Raw genomic sequence first — 18,480 nt, forward strand, 5'->3', positions numbered from 1 at the left:
AGAACTGCAGCATTGGTGTCCATTCGAACGATATGGCCAAGCCATCAGAGCCGCGTATTTTGATTCGCTGCACTCATCGTTCCATCGTCTGCGGTACTCGTCGCCGCCAATGCGTAAAGGTCCATAAAACTTTTCTCGAATACTCCAAGAGTCGCCTCATCAGATATTGTCATTGTCCTTGCTTCTGCGCCATATACCAGTGTGGGCATGACGAGTGACTTATAGAGTGTGGTTTTCGTACGTGGAGAGAAGACTTTACTCCTGAATTGTCTACTCAGTCCAAAGTAGAACTTGTAGGCAAGAGTAATTCTGGGTTGGATTTCGATGCTGACATTATTATCGGTGCTAATGCTGGTTCCCAAGTAAACGAAATTTTCTACTTTCTCGAAATTATAACTGTCAACACTGACGTAGGTACAAGAGATGGGCGCGGGATAGCGGGACCCGCGGGACCCACGGCACTGATTTAAAATTGGCCGGGATGGGCGGTATCGGGAAGATCTGTAAAAATATGGCGGGCGGGATGGGACCAAAATCCTTTCCCGATGCTCCCTATAAAACCGCAATCCCCGCAAATTCACAAAACCTTCCTTAAAAACGATGTTTGAAATATGCACTTTTAATGTTTTATTGAGAGGAAAAAGAAAAAAAATAATAGGAAGATGCCAGATCTCTCATTATAATTTTTATTATTTAAAATTAATTTGAAAGACATGAACATTTTTGTCAACTTTCGATCGGTATGCAAACCTCTCCTCACACGTTGAAATCTGAACCCATCGTTTCAATTTGTTGTCCGTTTGTAGCCTGCTTTAGAGATAGATATCGGGACCCGCGGGACCCGCGGTACAATTCTGAAAAACGTAGGGATGTGCGGGTTCGGGACTTAAAAATCGAATTTCGGAATGGGCGTGATCGGGATTAAATATTTAGTCCCGTGCCCATCTCTAGTAGGTACCAAGGCGCGAATGCGCTGACTGTTTGTTTGAATACAGGAGATACTTCGTCTTGTCCTCATTGACCACCAGACCCAATCGCTTTGCTTCCTTACCCAATTTGGAAAAGACAGAACAGACTTCGCGGATTTTGTTTCCGATGATGTCGATGTCATCGGTGTATGCCAGAAATTGACGCTTTTGTAAAAAATTGTTTCTGAGTGGTTTATTTCTGCAGCTCTTATTACATTCTCCAGCGTCGGATTAAAGAAATCACATGAAAGAGAGTCGCCCTGGCTGAAACCACGCTTGGTAGCAAACTTCTGCAAGAGGTCTTTTCCAATTCTGACGGAGCTGGTGGTATTGCTCAACGGCATTGTACACTACGCTGCAGTATGCCAATGTCGTTGTAAAGCTCATACAGCTCATCGCTATTTTACTTTTCCTTTTCATAAATAGATCCTAAAAATCCGTTCCCTGGTAATGAGTATAAATACTCATTATAATAAATAACTAGCAATTGCTTAGTTTTTATTCATACGGCCCAATACTTTCAAGCCGATCATATTTTTAGCTGAAATCATACATTTCTCGTGAACATCCTGCATCCTTAAAACTAAAGTACTTGTGTATACATATTCCTTTCTATAATATGTACATACGTACATACATATACGCAATATGTAAATTATTTTGCCCATTAAATTGGTGTCATTGTATAGTATGTGTGTAGAATTTTATTAGCATTTTTTTTGCAAACGGCTGCAGTGTTTGAGCTTGCGGTGTCCAATTCAATCTATACCGACAAATAACCGCAAAGCTTGCACGATCATCTCGATCGTCTGCTGTTGCATTGTTGTAAGCATGGTGGATGTTGCTGTTGCTGTACATTTTGCGGTCTCCGGTTGGTGGCAATGCTAATAGATGGCGATGGTCGCGATGGTGGTGAAGGAGCTGTTGGTGCTAGCGGTTAATTGTAAACGAACAACTGCAGTTTGTACACACACACACACCACCACCATTGTCGTTGTTCGAAGGTGCGTTTTTAAGGTTTCATTCAAAATTTTACATTTTGCAATAACAACATTTTACTCAATATGCAGTAACGACCAATCACGCCTGGTTGGGTATATACTGCATATGTATATTAGACTGCATCACCGAAAAAAGTTGCGGTTTTTCCGCCGGGATTACAAAATTTATTATATCTTAAGACGCCCACCAAAATATTTCGGAAAAATATTAAGATTTAAGGCAGCTGGACCGTTTTGAAAATACCTCCAAAAATTAAGTTTTTTATGAATAAAAATAGTTTCTTAAAGAACTTTTTGAAAAAAGTCCCCTCAGATGACAAAACAGATTAAGCTTAAAAAATCTGCATGAAAATATTTAAAAATCTTTTCAACGGAATCGTAAGAATGAGATTTTTGATGCTGTTTTTTTACTTTTCTCAAACATTGATTTACGAAAAACTTGAATAACTGTCCCAAAACTATTCTGATTTAGACTTATGGGATCTCAGTAGAAAGGTATTTTCATACTGTTTTTATTTCTGTCCAAACAAAAAATCATTCATGTCCCAATTTTTTTTTTTTCAAATACCAACACCACTTATTGTAACTTTGAATGATGTTCGTTCATCCTACATTTCTCTTACATCCTTTGAATGAGCTTATTAGAAAAGAAATAAAGGGTGAGAAAATACCTTTCCAATGATACCTCAAGTCTAAATCGGAAGAGTTTAGTGTTTTTTGGTTTTGTTGCGATCAGTTCGTAGAATATATTTGGTACACTTGTAGGCTAGTCCGATGATGCAAAGGAAGAGTTTAGGTTCAGTTATTCAAGTTTTTCGTATACCAATCTTTGAAAAAAGTTAAGCATCAAAAATCTCATTACATATTTTCATTCCGTTCAGAATTTTTTTTTTATTCAAAAAAAAAATGTATGCAAATTTTTTAAGATTACACCGTTTTATCTTTTGAGGGCTTTTTTTCAAAAAACCTCTTTAAAAAACTATTTTTATTCACAAAAAACTCCAATTTTTGAGGTATTTTCAAATAGGTCCAGCTCGCTTAAATCTTAATATTTTCCCGAAATATTTTGGTGGACGTCTTAAAATATATAAGATTTTATAATTCCAATGGAAAAACAGTACCGTTTTTGTTTTGTATAGGTTGTGATGCAGTCTATTGTACATATATACATATGTGTGTACTTACATATGTACATATATGGATATTTGCATATTCATATTCACATATTTTTTAATTTCATACATACATAGGTTAGTATAAATCGGCCATGTATACATTCCTCTTCTTAAGTATTTATATGTATGTATATTAACATAAATAAATACACATGAGGTCTGTACATTTGTACATATCTATGCATTTGTTTTCAACTATGTGCTCTGGCACATTAACAAAGCATTATTCTGATGTAACTTCTTAGGTAAACCATTGTTTCGATGTTGTTGCGGCAACATTTGCATATTTCGTATTTAGATAATTCTACATGATTACATAGAGAACTATGCAAACGCTTGTAACCCCACTTTTCTATATTATAAAGATATATATGTATGTATGCAAACAGTCCCACACAGCAGAATAGGTTCAACATGATCTGCTTGCTGCAAATTTAATCGTTCACCAGAAGAGGTTCAGTGCCACTATTTTAATACTAGGACGCTATTTGGCAAGTTTCGAAATAAGTGTTGTATTTCTCAACTAAATAACTGTTTAAAACCTTATTATTAGACAAATTTTATAAAGGATGTCTTTTAATTCAGACTTTAAAAGCTAAAATTGGAATTTAAAAAAAATAAACTCAGATGATAGACAAACTAAAAGAAAATACAAAAGGGCGCATTCCTGCAGCAGAATCTGCTGGGAATTCACGCATTCAATTGCAATCGTGGCTACAACAGTACATAAAAGAATCTTAATAACTCTTCAGAAATTAAGTGTTTCAAAAAAGGACCCGCCAGACATGCCACGCAGGCCTTAGTGATTGCAGTTTTGTAAATCAAACAAAAAAGCATAAGGTGGAACGAGTAAAGAAGTATCAGTTCGGCCGAAACCGAACATTACCCTGGAGGAAGCAAGTGATTTTTTTAATCACCTAGTTGAAAGACTACTTTGAAACAAATGCACTGAGTAAATTTTTCGAATTTTGATACTCTTTTTAGTCAAGGAAACAAATTGTGTCTTGGGAAGTATAAAAAAGCATCTGTGAAGTGCAGAACGAAAGAGTATTCAAACGAGGCATTGTGACTTTGAGGTGCTTTATGCCAAATGCATTTTAAAGTAGTTGAAATCAAATGCAGAGTCGGATAATTGACTGATTCCTAGGACATCGCCATGTTAAATATATCAGTTCGTTGCAGGGGAAAAATTCAGAATTTCAATAAGTTATAATCTATACATATAACTACTGTGGTGGAGTGGTAAGCAGTGCGCGCTTTCACTCATCAGCACCTGGGTTCAAGCCCTGGTCAAAGCAACATCGCAAAAATATAGAAAAAAGGTTTTTTCTTAACAGTAAAGGTAAAAAGATAAGAAAAAATGGATATTGCAATATGGTCGTCAGAAGAAAGAGGCTTAAGAAGGCTTACAGCAAAAAATATTTTTTAGAGTTGCCACCTGTTTGAAAATTTTAATTTAATCTAATTTATAAGATAAATTGAATATTGCAATATGGGTATCAAACTAAAGAGGTTCAGGAAATTCTACTGCGGAAAATAGTTTTGAGCAGGGTTGCCACCTCTTTGAAAAATTTTATTGTGTTAAATTGATAAAATAAATGAAATCTATATCTATACTTATAATAAAATTTTAACATTCCGATGTCTGTACCTTACAGATATTAAAGAAAAATTAATATGGTGGGTTTTTGTTAGAGCTAAATAAATAATTTTTAGAATTTTTGACTCTCTGTCTGTCTGTATACTGTTTGTATGCGCATCACTCGAAAACGAACGCATGGAATTGAATGCAGTTTTCACCGATGTATCGCTAGAGGTCTAGCATACAATATAGAAAAAAAATAAAGAGTTGCCACCTGTGTTTAAAATATCAGTTTAGGTCAATTGATACGACAAATTAAATATTGCAATATGGCTGTCAAAAGAAAGAGGTTTACAAAAGCTTACAGCTGAAAATATTTTTGTGGAAGGTTGCCACCTATTTAAAAACTTTAATTTAATTGATAACATAAATTAAATATTGCAATATTGGCATCAAACAAAAGAGGATAGGAAATTTTAATGCCAAAAATATTTTTAGGAAATTTGCCAACTGCCTGAAAGTTTTTATTTTGTAATTTAATTTGAAAAATAAATGAAATATTACAACGGACATTAAAATCAAGTGCTTACTTATGAAAATATTTTTGAAGCGGGTTGCTACCTATTTGAAAGCTTTAATTCAGTTAAATTGATAAGATAACCTAAATGTTGCCATAAAGTATTTGAGAATAACAAAATTGCAACAGGCCGATATCTGTAATAAAAAATAGATGTTAAAGAAAAATTAATAGGAGGGTTATTAGATCAACAGAAGCCAAATCTAAATTTTTTATAATTTTGTCTGTCTGTATGTTTGCAAGCGCATCAAGCAAAAACTAAAGAGCGTGTCAGACGTAGCAATATATTTCGATGCAATAAATTTCGGAAAGGCTGTCAAATTGAGAAATCAGTTGCATGAGCAGTTACACCTTGCATGGAAAGTGTCTTTCGAAAGAGGTTTTTATTTGCGAAAGGCGAAGGCAGGAAAAATTTCTGAAATCGCTTTTTGGCTGTTCACACAGCGAATGAGTTTCTGGCAATCTTTCTCGATACTAAAATGCAACCATGGGCAGTGGGGTTGTCGTTTGTTTGCAATTTCTCTTGTAAAAGCGAGAACGAAAACGCGAAAAATGAATACTCGACGTAAGCTGCTGTTGAAAAAGAAAGCAATTTTATTAAAAATTACTGCCATTTTGATTAAAAAAATAGAAGTGGATGATTCGCGTACACGCCGGCCTGTTTGGGTAAGACAATTTTGGGAGCGCGGAGCAAACAACCCACACAACACAACGTTGATAATTGATTTGCGGCTTGAAGGGAATGAATTTTCCAGAAATTTCTTGAGGAAGGATCAATTAAACTTTTTATGTGCAAAAGTGCGACCGCTTATTCAAAAGCAAAATACGGTTATGCGTGTAGCCATAAGGGTTGAAGAAAGAGTCTCGCTGACATTGAAGTACTTCGCATCTGGCGACAGTTACCATACACTGTCCCAAATGTTCCGTATATCTCGGTCAGCTATTGTGGAAATAATTCCTGAAGCCTGTCGTGCTTTTTATGTAACGCTGGTACCGGAATATTTGACAGTGAGTACTCAATTGTTTTGTGTCAAAATTTAGCCACAACATATGATAACAACATAGCAAGTAAAACCATTCTCTCAATTTGTCACCCGTGATGTTTTTTAAGATTTCCTGCGTATTAAAATCATATAAAATTGAGAATAAAACAAAACAAATTGTTAAATTGTTTAGGTAGCTGATTGTAAAAAAAAAAAATTAAGAAAATAAAGGGAGAAAGCTGTTTTATTACTACACCTGGTATAATTTCGCCATGGTTTACGATTCTGTGTCAGCAATTAAAGACTTTTAGATATGTTTTTTTTTACGTTTATGTTACTTTTTATTACGAAATTATATGCTAAAAAACTAAAGATCACAATTGGTTGCTAAAAGAGTTTAAGTAAATATCACACATATATGCTTAAAAAATAAATATCACAGTTATTATATGCTTAAAAACAAAATATCACAGTAAATACCACAGTTGGCAATATTACATGCCTATATCACAGGNATTATATGCTTAAAAACTAAATATCACAGTAAATACCACAGTTGGCAATATTACATGCCTATATCACAGGATTTTAAAAACATGCATAATGCATGTTTATATTATATATATTTATCCGATCCCGATCATTACCCCATGGTGAAATTTTAAATAGCTGGATACTCTTATAATTGAAGCCAGCACTAACAATGGGTCGTATGAATAAAAACTAATGGCGTTTTCGTTTCTACAAAAATTGTTGCCTTCTCATTGCCCTTTCCTTAGTATCTGTGCGTAGAGAGCACTGAGAAGGCAACATTTTTCGGTAGAAAAGAAAACGGCATAAGCAATTGCTTTTTCTTAAAATTTCATACCGTTTACTTCAATTTTGTTTGAATAAATCGAGATATTTAAGAAAAAGCAATTGCTTAGTTTTTATTCATATGGCCCAATGCTCGCAATCCCGTACTCAATCAAAAAAACATAAACCCAAAAATAAGCAAAAATCAAAACCACAAAATATAGGATAAATATAATTAACATATTTGCCGTGTGAACAATAATTTAACGATTAAGTATATNATATTTAAGAAAAAGCAATTGCTTAGTTTTTATTCATATGGCCCAATGCTCGCAATCCCGTACTCAATCAAAAAAACATAAACCCAAAAATAAGCAAAAATCAAAACCACAAAATATAGGATAAATATAATTAACATATTTGCCGTGTGAACAATAATTTAACGATTAAGTATATTAAGCAAAATAATATATTTCAAGCATTTTTGATACTTAATTCAACAATATTTTTTATCATTTTACACAAATCAGTGCCACACGGCAACACTCGATTAGTTTGACAGCACTTGCAGAAGAAATAAAAATTGCTAGTGCAGCACGAGTAAGGTGAAATATATTTCCGAAATAGATTTTCGCTCTTGCAGTTGTAGTCACACCTTGCAACTTTTATTTCTGAAACTGATTTCCGAGAAGTGACAGAAAGATTTTTCTGGCTGTTCACACATCGAAATAAAATCTCTCTTTCTCAATTTGACAGCAAATTGCGTGCGAAAGACGGAAATATTGCCACGTCTGACAGGCTCTTAAGGTATGGATTAAATGCTGCTTTTAACGATGTACATATTGCTAGAACTCTAATTGGAAATATACATAGAATCCATTTTTTGTTTTTATTTTATCGTCGATCATTGCTCCTAGGTATTTGATCGTATTGTCGGCCGCTGTGGTGTAGTGGTAAGCAGTGCGGGCTTCCACTCCGCAGCACCCGGGTTCAAACCCTGGTCAAAGCAACATCGCAAAAAATATAGAAAAAAGGTTTTTTCTTAACAGCGGTCGTCCGTCGGCAGGCAATGGCAAACCTCCGAGTGTATTTCTGCCATGAAAACCAGCTTCTCATAAAAATACAATCGCCGTTCGGAGTCGGCGTAAAACTGTAGGTCCCTCCGCTTTGTGTGACAATATCAAGGCGGAGGAGAAGCTCGGCCAAACACTAACATATGTATGTGTAAGCGCCAATCTATTATTATTATTATTATTATTATTATTATTATTATTTGAACGTATTAACTTTTTCTAGTGCGTCGTTGTTTATATTTAGAGTTAGCAACGGACTAAAAAAAAAATTAAAACTTTTTGTTGTTGCTGCCAAAAAATTAACAAATTAATAAACAGCTACGCCGATTTGGTTCATATTTGGAACATATTCCAGCACCTTGAAAAAAAATTTCCTACCAAAAGTTTACTCGGTATGTAGCTCAGGATATTCCTAAAATTCTTATACAGACTAAAACGTAAAAAAAACGAAATATCTCTAAAAGCGATTACGCTGGAGGAACTGCAACTTAGCACTGATGCATATCGAGGGCTTATATTCAATACCCTCTCTGCAATTTTTATGAAAATGAGTTTTTGCTGGTGACGTGAGCCATGACAATAATGTCAAACTTAAAATATAGCTTTAATGTTATTATATTCTCATTTTGAAAATTCCACTATCTGCAATAACATTTTGTTATAAGAGCAAAATCCTCTATCTACACACTTTTGCTAGAAATTTTTTTTTATTAACATTTTTTGTGGCAGGCAAGTTACATGTGCCTATGTATGTATGTATGTATATGTTACCGGTAAAACCCGATCTCAGGGCAAGATAGTTTTGCCCAGGCTAAACTATTTCTACCTAATGCGGCATATCTGTTCAACTGAAACCAAATTTGATACAACAAAAAAATCGTCCATATCCCGTCAAACATAGAGTCATTAAACTCCATTACCCTTTCTATCTCAAGGGTCACCAAGAGTGGAAAACTGCTATAATTATTCCTATTGCCAAACTAAATAGAAACAGTTCACTAATTTCTAACTACGGACCCATTCCCCCCGCCCCCCCCCCTTCATATCTAAAGTATTCCGCTGGAAAAATGGTGAGAGGATGTACAACGTTGTTAAGTCTTTCCTCAACATCCGGAAGTTCGCTGTTCGGGTCAATAACTGTACAAAAACTGTTCCTCTCTTTAATGGCGTCCCAAAAGGATCACCACTTTCGGTTATTTTATTCAATATAGCCTTTGGGAAATTTAGGTCCACTATATTTTTTCTAAGACTAAGGACTTGCCGCAAATGGTCCAAATCTCCAGGAGCTAAGTTACCCTCACCGTGTCCAACACCCCTATCTCCTATACTGACACATTGAAAATACTAAGAATAATTTTTGTCAATAAACTTACTTTTAAGCAACACTATCATAATGTAAGATTAAGCTTGCTTGCTAGACTAAATATTGTAAAGGACTTATCATCCAAGTATTATTTAGTTCATATAACTACACTGGTAAAGGTAATTAGGGCTTTTATATTACGTTAAATATCTATTTGGTCTCATAACCAATGTACATACATAGATACACATGTACATCTGCTTTTGCTTAACGTTATATTTTTTGTATTTTTTCTATCTAGATCCCTACCTCTACCCCTGTTCGTTCTAATTACATTTATGAATTAGAGAGTCGATAAAAATGCCAATAAAAAACCGATAACAAAATCGATAGATTATCGATAATAAAATCGAATAATAATCGATAAAAAAATCTATAAATAATCAATAACAAAATCGATAAATAATCGATAGCAAAATCGATAACAGTATCGATAACAAAATCGATAAAAGTGTCCATAATAACTTCGATAAAAATATCGACAACAAAATCTCTAACCATACCGATAAAAAATATCGATAACAAAATCGCCAAATATATCGATAACAAAATCGATAAAAATATCGATAACAAAATCCATAAAAATATCGATTATTATATCGATAAGTTCCGAAGATATCGATAGCAAAATCGGTAAAAATATCGATAAAAATTTCGCAAACAAAACCGATAAAAATATCGATTGTTATAACTATCTATAAGTCCCGAGAATCGCGAAACTCTCTAAAATCCCGAAATACTCCACACACATTGAGTCTTTGGGTTTCCATCTAGATCCTTTTCTCTACAATTACCTTTATTTAAATCTTTCTTCGTCTATCTTCATCTTTACTTTTATCGGTATCCTCAATCTCACCTTTTTTATACCCGAGCGCACTTGTGCACAAGGGTATTATAACTTTGTTCACATAACGGTTGTTTGTAACAGGCAAAANCGTTTATCATTTTCTTCATCTAAATATTCCCCTTCACCTTTGCCCTTTAATAGATAAGTTAAGTGTTTAAATTTAATTTGATCTTCATTTTTGCTTTATCTTTACGCATCTTTGTTTTTGTTTTAATTTTTACCTTTGCCTTTATCCTTTTCTTTATCTATGTACGTACTCACCTTTACTTTAATTCTTGTATTGGTCTTTTTCTAAGTTTGGTTAATTAATACCATGTGCATACACTCAAGAAGCACTTGTTTCAACCCCAACCATTTCCGTTGCACCATTTCCGTGTGNAAATATCGATAAAAATTTCGCAAACAAAACCGATAAAAATATCGATTGTTATAACTATCTATAAGTCCCGAGAATCGCGAAACTCTCTAAAATCCCGAAATACTCCACACACATTGAGTCTTTGGGTTTCCATCTAGATCCTTTTCTCTACAATTACCTTTATTTAAATCTTTCTTCGTCTATCTTCATCTTTACTTTTATCGGTATCCTCAATCTCACCTTTTTTATACCCGAGCGCACTTGTGCACAAGGGTATATTAATTTTGTTCACATAACGGTTGTTTGTAACAGCCAAAACGAATCGAGATAGATATAGACAAATGTATACATAAATGATCAGNCATCTTTGTTTTTGTTTTAATTTTTACCTTTGCCTTTATCCTTTTCTTTATCTATGTACGTACTCACCTTTACTTTAATTCTTGTATTGGTCTTTTTCTAAGTTTGGTTAATTAATACCATGTGCATACACTCAAGAAGCACTTGTTTCAACCCCAACCATTTCCGTTGCACCATTTCCGTGTGCAATTTACTCCCAACCAACCAACCGCCGCTAAAGAAGTTTCACTTCAAAAGCCGATGAAGCGAGAAATCAGCTTTATTTCGTATATTAAGCTACACCAAGATTTGGACATCATATCTAGTCCGATGCTTACTAAAGTAAAAACTACCGCAAGGGCATTTGCCTAGTTCTATACTCATAAATCACCTGGGAGCTTATTTTCACAGACGGTTCCAGATATTATACCGGCTATTATTTTGCGTTAACAAACGAGCTTGGTGTTACAATTGTCGTCGGTGCTTTTTCCGCGTACTGTTCGGCATTTACAATTGCTAGAAGCTGTACGTTTTGCCTCTAAAAACGAAGGAAATTTTTTCATATGCACGGACAGTAAATCAGCCATCGAAGCCCTCTTTAACAGTGCTAATGATTGGCTGACTTCCAAAACGTCAATTGCTTTGTATACGTACAAAGTATAAGGTTCAATAACGTCGAACTACAAAATATTGACAATGTATACTGTTCCAAAACGCAGCCGATCGAAACGTATCGCTTGAGCAATCAGCGCATCAGAAACAAAGTTGATGCTTCGTTTGTTATTGGTTAGCATTGGTGTTTTAAATATGGAAAATTCAGAAAAATTGTTCATTGCTCTATTGAATATTTAAAATATGCAATGTATATGGTTGCAATGTGTCGCAACTCTGCATATACAAACAGTTTGAATACCGCAGTATAACAGTTTCCAAACATTGTATTGATACGTTTTGGAAGTCAGCCATTCTCATATAATTTCGAGATCACGTGAAAGTCTCTTTTGACACAAAACACCATTAAAATTATGTGGTTACCTGGCTACGTTGGAAAAGAAAGGAACGAGTTTGTAGACCAATGATTTATGTGTTAAAAACTTAGTTTAAGATAATACTTACATCTAAAGAACTGGCATTTTAAATATTCTGCAAAACCCCCTATCAGCAAATTTTTTTTTATGTAAATAGTTATAATTCGAATTGCAATAATAAGTAAAATGAATTAAAAGTAAAATTTTAGTTTTAATATATAGCGTGAATTTTTAAGACATGCGTGTGTATTTAAAATTATTAACGCTTTTAAAAATAGCTGTCAAAACAGTTTTTTTGCTCTCCTGAAGAATTGAGTTTTTGCAGATAGAGGGTATTGAATATAAGCCTTCGATATATCGCAAATGCATTGGAAAAGGGGGTGTGGCACCTTCCATACAAACTGATCTTCTCATATAGCTTATCTCTGAAACCGCTTACGCTAACGTCCTGAAATTCGACACAGCTACATATGTTATCAATACAAGGGCCGTAGCCAAGATTTTTTTTCGGGAGGAGGGGTTCTGGCAAATTTTTTTTTTAATTTCACTTTTATTTCAACATTTTATTTTTGATTAAAAGAAAAATACTGATAAAAATAAGATATTTCACACAAACAACAAAAAATATAATCGATAATCACATGAGGCTATTTGCCGAAAATTTTAAAATGCGCTTAGTGGCATTGTGATACTATGATAGCACGGCCGAGTAATCATAGTCAACTTATGTAGAGTAGTCGAACAAATTGTAGCCGCACCAAATTTTCACAGGTTTTAAAATATTATTTTTGCTGTTATTTAATTTTGGTTAGTTTTTTGTAGTTCATTCTTTAAACACATCCATATAAATACAAGTTTAAAGGCAGTGTCACACGATTGGGTATTTTCCAAAATATTTTTCTTATCCCAATCACGAAAATTAATTTATGGAAATTTTTCAATAAAACATCGCTGTATTATACCAATCTTTTAACTACAAAAACCAAAATTTTCCCATCTTTTTACCAAAATAGCCCAATATAAAATGTACAAATCTGTACAAATGTACCAATCGAGTGACACCGCCTTAAAAATGTATGCAATTTAAAAAAGAATTCAACAAATTTTCGTTAAAATTTCGAGTTGTTTAATTAAATTCTGAGTATGCAGTTTTGTGGCGCATTGAATTCTAGAAGAATAAAGTATGAGTTTTAAATGGCTAAAAATTTCGATTGATTTTTTAGAATTTTTAAAAAGTTCGAAATTTGCACGAAAATTTATTGATTTTTTTTAGTATTGTACAAATTTGGAAACTTGGATTTATACGGGTTTTGTTAAAGAATGAACTATTTTTTTTATAAAAAAAATAAAAGTTCAATGACAACAAAAATAATACGTTAAAACTTGGAAAAAAGTGGTTCGGCTATAATTTTTTGACCACTGCACATTAAGTCAAACGATTACTTTTTCTGTGCGAAATTAATAGCAGCTAAATTATTGCACTATTCTAATGTAAAATGATGCCAACGGTTAAAAAAAGTTGTAAAGTCAGTAAATAAAATGTGAAAACATGACTTAGCATTCGTAAGACAGACTTTTCGCGCAATGTTTTAATGTTCAAATGATCACATAATATACAGCGTGGCGACGAATAACTGTTACCCAGATATTTTTGAGAAATAAAAGAGTCCTTTATAGATTTTGCGAAAAAAAGTATTTTATTGTTATTTTTCCACAGATTTTACTTTAGTTGCATTAATTAGTTTTTAAATTTTAATCCTTATTTACATTTGCCAGCAGTGTAAACTTTGAGAGGAAAGTTCATTTGGCACGCAGGTCTTCGTCAGTTAATTTGTTCCATATCTTCTGTAACCATAGGCTAATTTTCTCCATTTTGAGTCCCTTATACTCCCCCTTCTGTCCAACCTAAGGCCTCATACTCAAAAATCGAATAGACTCGGAACTGGTGACTAGGACGGTCATTCATTCGACCAACCTTATACAGTTTTTTTCTTTTTTGTACTTTTTTTATACAAAGCCTAAGAAAAAATACACCTGAAAAAGACTTGCGTGCCAAATGAACTTTTCTCTCAAAGTTTACACTGCTGGCAAATGTAAATAAGGATTAAAATTTAAAAACTAATTAATGCAACTAAAGTAAAATCTGTAGAAAATTATCAATAAAATACTTTTTTCGCAAAATCTTTAAAGGACCCTTTTATTTCTCAAAAAACCTGGGTAACAGTTATTCGTCGCCACGCTGTATATTATGTGATCATTTGAACATTAAAACATTGCGCGAAAAGTCGGAAACAACAACAACCAAAAAGGAAGTACATTTGACTTTACTTCAAAGTACGAAGTACAACGGCTCAAAAAGAAGTACTGTACTTCCGAAAAAAGTCACATACAGTATGTACCAATCCATCTATCCTAGATATTAAAAAAAAAAATTAACATAATTATTGGAATGAGTAATTAAAGGGCCAACAGACCGACCGAGCCTAGCGACAGCTGTGCGCAAAATCGCGTACTGATCTCTATATACCGTGGCGAGAATATAAATATGGAACAGACAGAGCAAGTTTTGGATATTTTTCTTTGTTTATAAAATCTTTATTATTTTTTTTATGAAAAATGTAGGTTATTATCTAAAAAACCATGTAAATCAAAATTTCAAACTTTGTTGAACATTTATAAAAATTCTACGAATTTAAACAAATGCTCATCAAAGTTCCAAGTTTTTTAATCAGATTTTTTAGAATTTTTTGGAGTATGCAGTTTTGTAGCCCATTAAATTTTAGTGTAATAAAGTGTGAGTTTGTAGTAGCTAGGACTTACCGTTGATGGACATTTTTTATTAACGCGTTTTCTTCCATACAAAGTTTGTTCGAGCATTTTTTTGTATGGAGAAATCAGCAACAACTTGCAACTCTTTATTTCACAAAAATTGAATGAATGACGAAACTGCATACTTAAAATTTTTGAATCTAATTAACTTGTTTTTCGAGAACGAGTTACGCTTCCATAAAAAATAATAAACATTAATAACCCAAATATGTAAAAAATAAATGTGATTTTTATTTTTGTTTCAATGTGTGTTTAATAAAACTAGCAGTGAATTGTAAAATTTTTTCGTTAGCAAAAGTGTACGGAAATGTACTGATTTCTTAGTACTATAAAAGCCGAAAGTACTGAATTTTGAGAAAAAATCTGACAGCCCTAAACACTTACCAATAGAATAAAATTAACTCAATTCTCTGAATCAACGAAAAATTCTGCATAGGAGTTGGATAGGGGCATCCGGTGAACAAAAAAAAAGAAAACAAAAAATTTTGATCCAGTGTTATCGTTATATCTAGGCAACTTTTCGGCAACAAAATTAAAGCCACTGCACGTCACGTTGGAGCACCTGGCTTCAAGAAGATAAATATTAACCTGGAAATTTAGTGGTTATCAAAAAAAAACGAGTTTAAAAAGATTAAACATAAATTAAATAAATTTCTTAACTAGAGACGAATAACGACGCACGAAAAAAATTTACAAAAAAAGGCTCGTAAACCTAGTTGACGGCAAATAAAGACGCTTAAACATAGATTTATACCTGGCCAAGGATTTTTACTTCAGCATCATTCCCCAAAACCGCTTTGGGGAATCAATACACTATTACACCCGTAAACATAACTGACCTCGAAAATAAGTTAACGCGTCTTTCTTCGCTGAAGTTTTTTATGCGTCGTTTTTACGTGTAAAACGTCTTCATTAATCTATTGAAAAATTTCCAAAAAATAAGAACAAGTTGTAATTTTGGTCTATGGAAACTTTTATTTCATGCATAATTACTTTACACTAGTCACAAGGAGATGTTACACCAGGCACAACTTTAAATATTTTTTAATATTTCTATGAAGATTATATAAAGCTAATTTTTATTGAAAACGAAAGTGTATAATTCATATTTTATAACAGAAAAACATCGTTGGGGAACATTAAAGGCATCCACACACCTGCGCAATTCTGTCGGAACGAATCCGCACCGGTTTTGATGCTACAGACTAGGGACTTTGCGAATGTGGAATTTTAGACATCCGCGGATGCGAATGCGGATGCGGATATTTAACAGCTAACATCCGCGGAAGCGGTTGCGAATGCGGATGTCACGTATTTTTAAGAAATAATTTAGATGGGTAAATTAGGTGATTTAGGTAAATAAAAAACGGAAAGTTTAATAATTTTTAATAATCTGCCTTATCCTGAGTTATGCCCGAAAAAAATTCACCATAAAATTTGTATTCCGCCCATAGTAAATATGTACATGAAAACCAAAAGTGAAAAGTGAACCGGTTCGGGGAAAATTAAACTCATGATAAGACTGAATGTTTTTTTCGTACTTGAATTTAAAAATTGGAACACTGTACTTGACAAAAAACTTTTTTAAGGGTCGTAAATCAAATCTGCGCGTTTATATAACTACTCGCTCGAGGCGAGAAACTTGAAAAACTTGAAACTTGGCAAAATTGTAAATTCTTTTCGATTGGCACTGCACCAGTTGAGAGGAGTTTAAGTTATATTTATTTATTTTTATTGCGGTGCAATAATTACTTTTTGAGAATTTCAGCGGGCTGCAAATGTCGGATGTATCCTCTGACTTGCATCTTCACAATCTAGCATCATGGCACAATCGTTGTATAAACAACGTTTTTTTCCAAAGAATTCTTCATTGTCATTCTTTTTGTTGTTTCGGAATTTGGAGAACCAGTCACGTCATCAGCGTTTTTCGATGTTAGTTTTTGTAACTCATTTTTAATGCTTTCTTCTGTTACTGGTTAGATATACGTCTGTGCGCTTGCACAATATTCCAGGGACCGAAAATAACAGTTATTTCTTTCCGAGTTAAATTTGGCCTAATATTTTTTATTCCGAAATAAACGTCCTATCCGGATAATAAACAAACCGCTTATTCAAATTAAAAAAAATTTGGTATCTTATGAATGAGGACTGAAGTAGCTTTTAAACAGAAATAACGAATGAAGGTTACCACCTCTATTTATATTTTTTTATAACTTAATACTAAAGAAATTCAGGGAAATGTTTAGTTATTTGCCTGCCGTTTTCGGGGTGGGTGCGCAGGGGGAGATGGCGTGGCCCCTTGAACCCCCGCATTCGAAAGGGGACAGTCTCCACTTTACGAAAAGCCGCAGCCCCCTCCCCCCCTTTGGGGCCTCCCACAGAACCCTAGGCATTTATCGAGGTAAACTGAACAGTTGGAAGTGGAATATAACCCAACTAACAGAATCTGTGAGGTTTTTAAATAAAATAAATTATCCCAAGGTGGGTATCAGGCGAGAGAAGGGGAGCTGAACACCTTTCGCAGAGAACACCATTCTGCGTAGGCGGGCTTCGGCCGCGCTTTAGGATTATCACCCCTATTGCGAATGTCGACTGGCAGTAGATAAACGACTATTAAGCGATTATCGATTATCGATGCTATTGCGAGTGTCGCTTAGTCGCTCAATTAGCGACTGTGAATACTTTTTAATCGCTCATCCTTCTATTGCTGTTTTTTAGTCGTTGGAGTTTGCGTTTATAAAATTTACATAAGAAAGTGGTACTATAATGGATAAAAAGTAAGTCAATTGAACTGGAAGTTGTAAAAAATTGTGAAATATACATATGCATGTATGTGTCTGAATTACAGATCAAAAATTATAAGCAACAAAAGGCAACTTGCGCGGTTGGTCGTACTGATGCAGGAGAGTGAAGACATAGGCAAAGGAATTTCCGGAAAGAGTAGGGTAGGAAGCTCCGCTTCTATTGGAAAAGATACATATACAATATTTCTTGTGCATATAACTCCGGCTACGCCATCCACAGTGTTTTTGCGCAGAACCAACATCAAAAGTTTATACAAAAAAACTGCATAATTTATTAATTGACTAGTGCTCGGAAATTTGAAATCTTTATTTTAAATTAAAGTTGAATTCTTTCAATACACTTGTTATGTTGTTATGTTAAAGTTTTTAAACTCGGGTCACGCGTTTGGACACAAAAACCCAACATCATTGTACAAAAAACTTAACCGTACCGTATTTCTTAAACTTCCATAAAGTTTATTAATGAGGAAAACAGCTTTTCCTGCAAATCATGTAAAGCCTAAAAACCGTGAAGCATCGGGAACGCAACTTCTATTCATAAAACTCACACATGTACATACACCTTCCAAGTCCAAGGGATGCGACGAATCTCGCAATTCCCTCCTTGCTTTAGCCAACTCTACTAATCTATTAGCTTCCGCATCATCTTCCTCATCACTAAACCATATTTCAACTGTGTCCATTTTTTAAATTTTATAATAAAAGCAATTATTTTAAAAATGATGTAAATAAAACACTCAAGAAACAAATGTAAACAA

At 33.9% G+C, this 18,480-nt stretch overlaps 1 long non-coding RNA gene across 1 annotated transcript; it reads right to left on the reverse strand.

Moving 5' to 3' along the window:
* Positions 1-2,316: 2,316 nt before the first annotated feature.
* Positions 2,317-15,988, reverse strand: LOC108364654 (uncharacterized). Its single transcript, XR_001847788.1, has 3 exons — positions 15,865-15,988; positions 13,507-13,508; positions 2,317-2,332 (listed from the first exon to the last, which is right to left on the reverse strand). It is a non-coding gene; the product is annotated as an uncharacterized LOC108364654 (long non-coding RNA).
* Between the last annotated feature and the right edge of the window lie 2,492 nt (positions 15,989-18,480).

The sequence above is a fragment of the Rhagoletis zephyria genome, unplaced genomic scaffold (assembly GCF_001687245.7).
Source record: "Rhagoletis zephyria isolate East Lansing unplaced genomic scaffold, Rhagoletis_zephyria_1.1 Rzeph_scaffold_01624, whole genome shotgun sequence".
NCBI classification, from domain to species: domain Eukaryota; kingdom Metazoa; phylum Arthropoda; class Insecta; order Diptera; family Tephritidae; genus Rhagoletis; species Rhagoletis zephyria.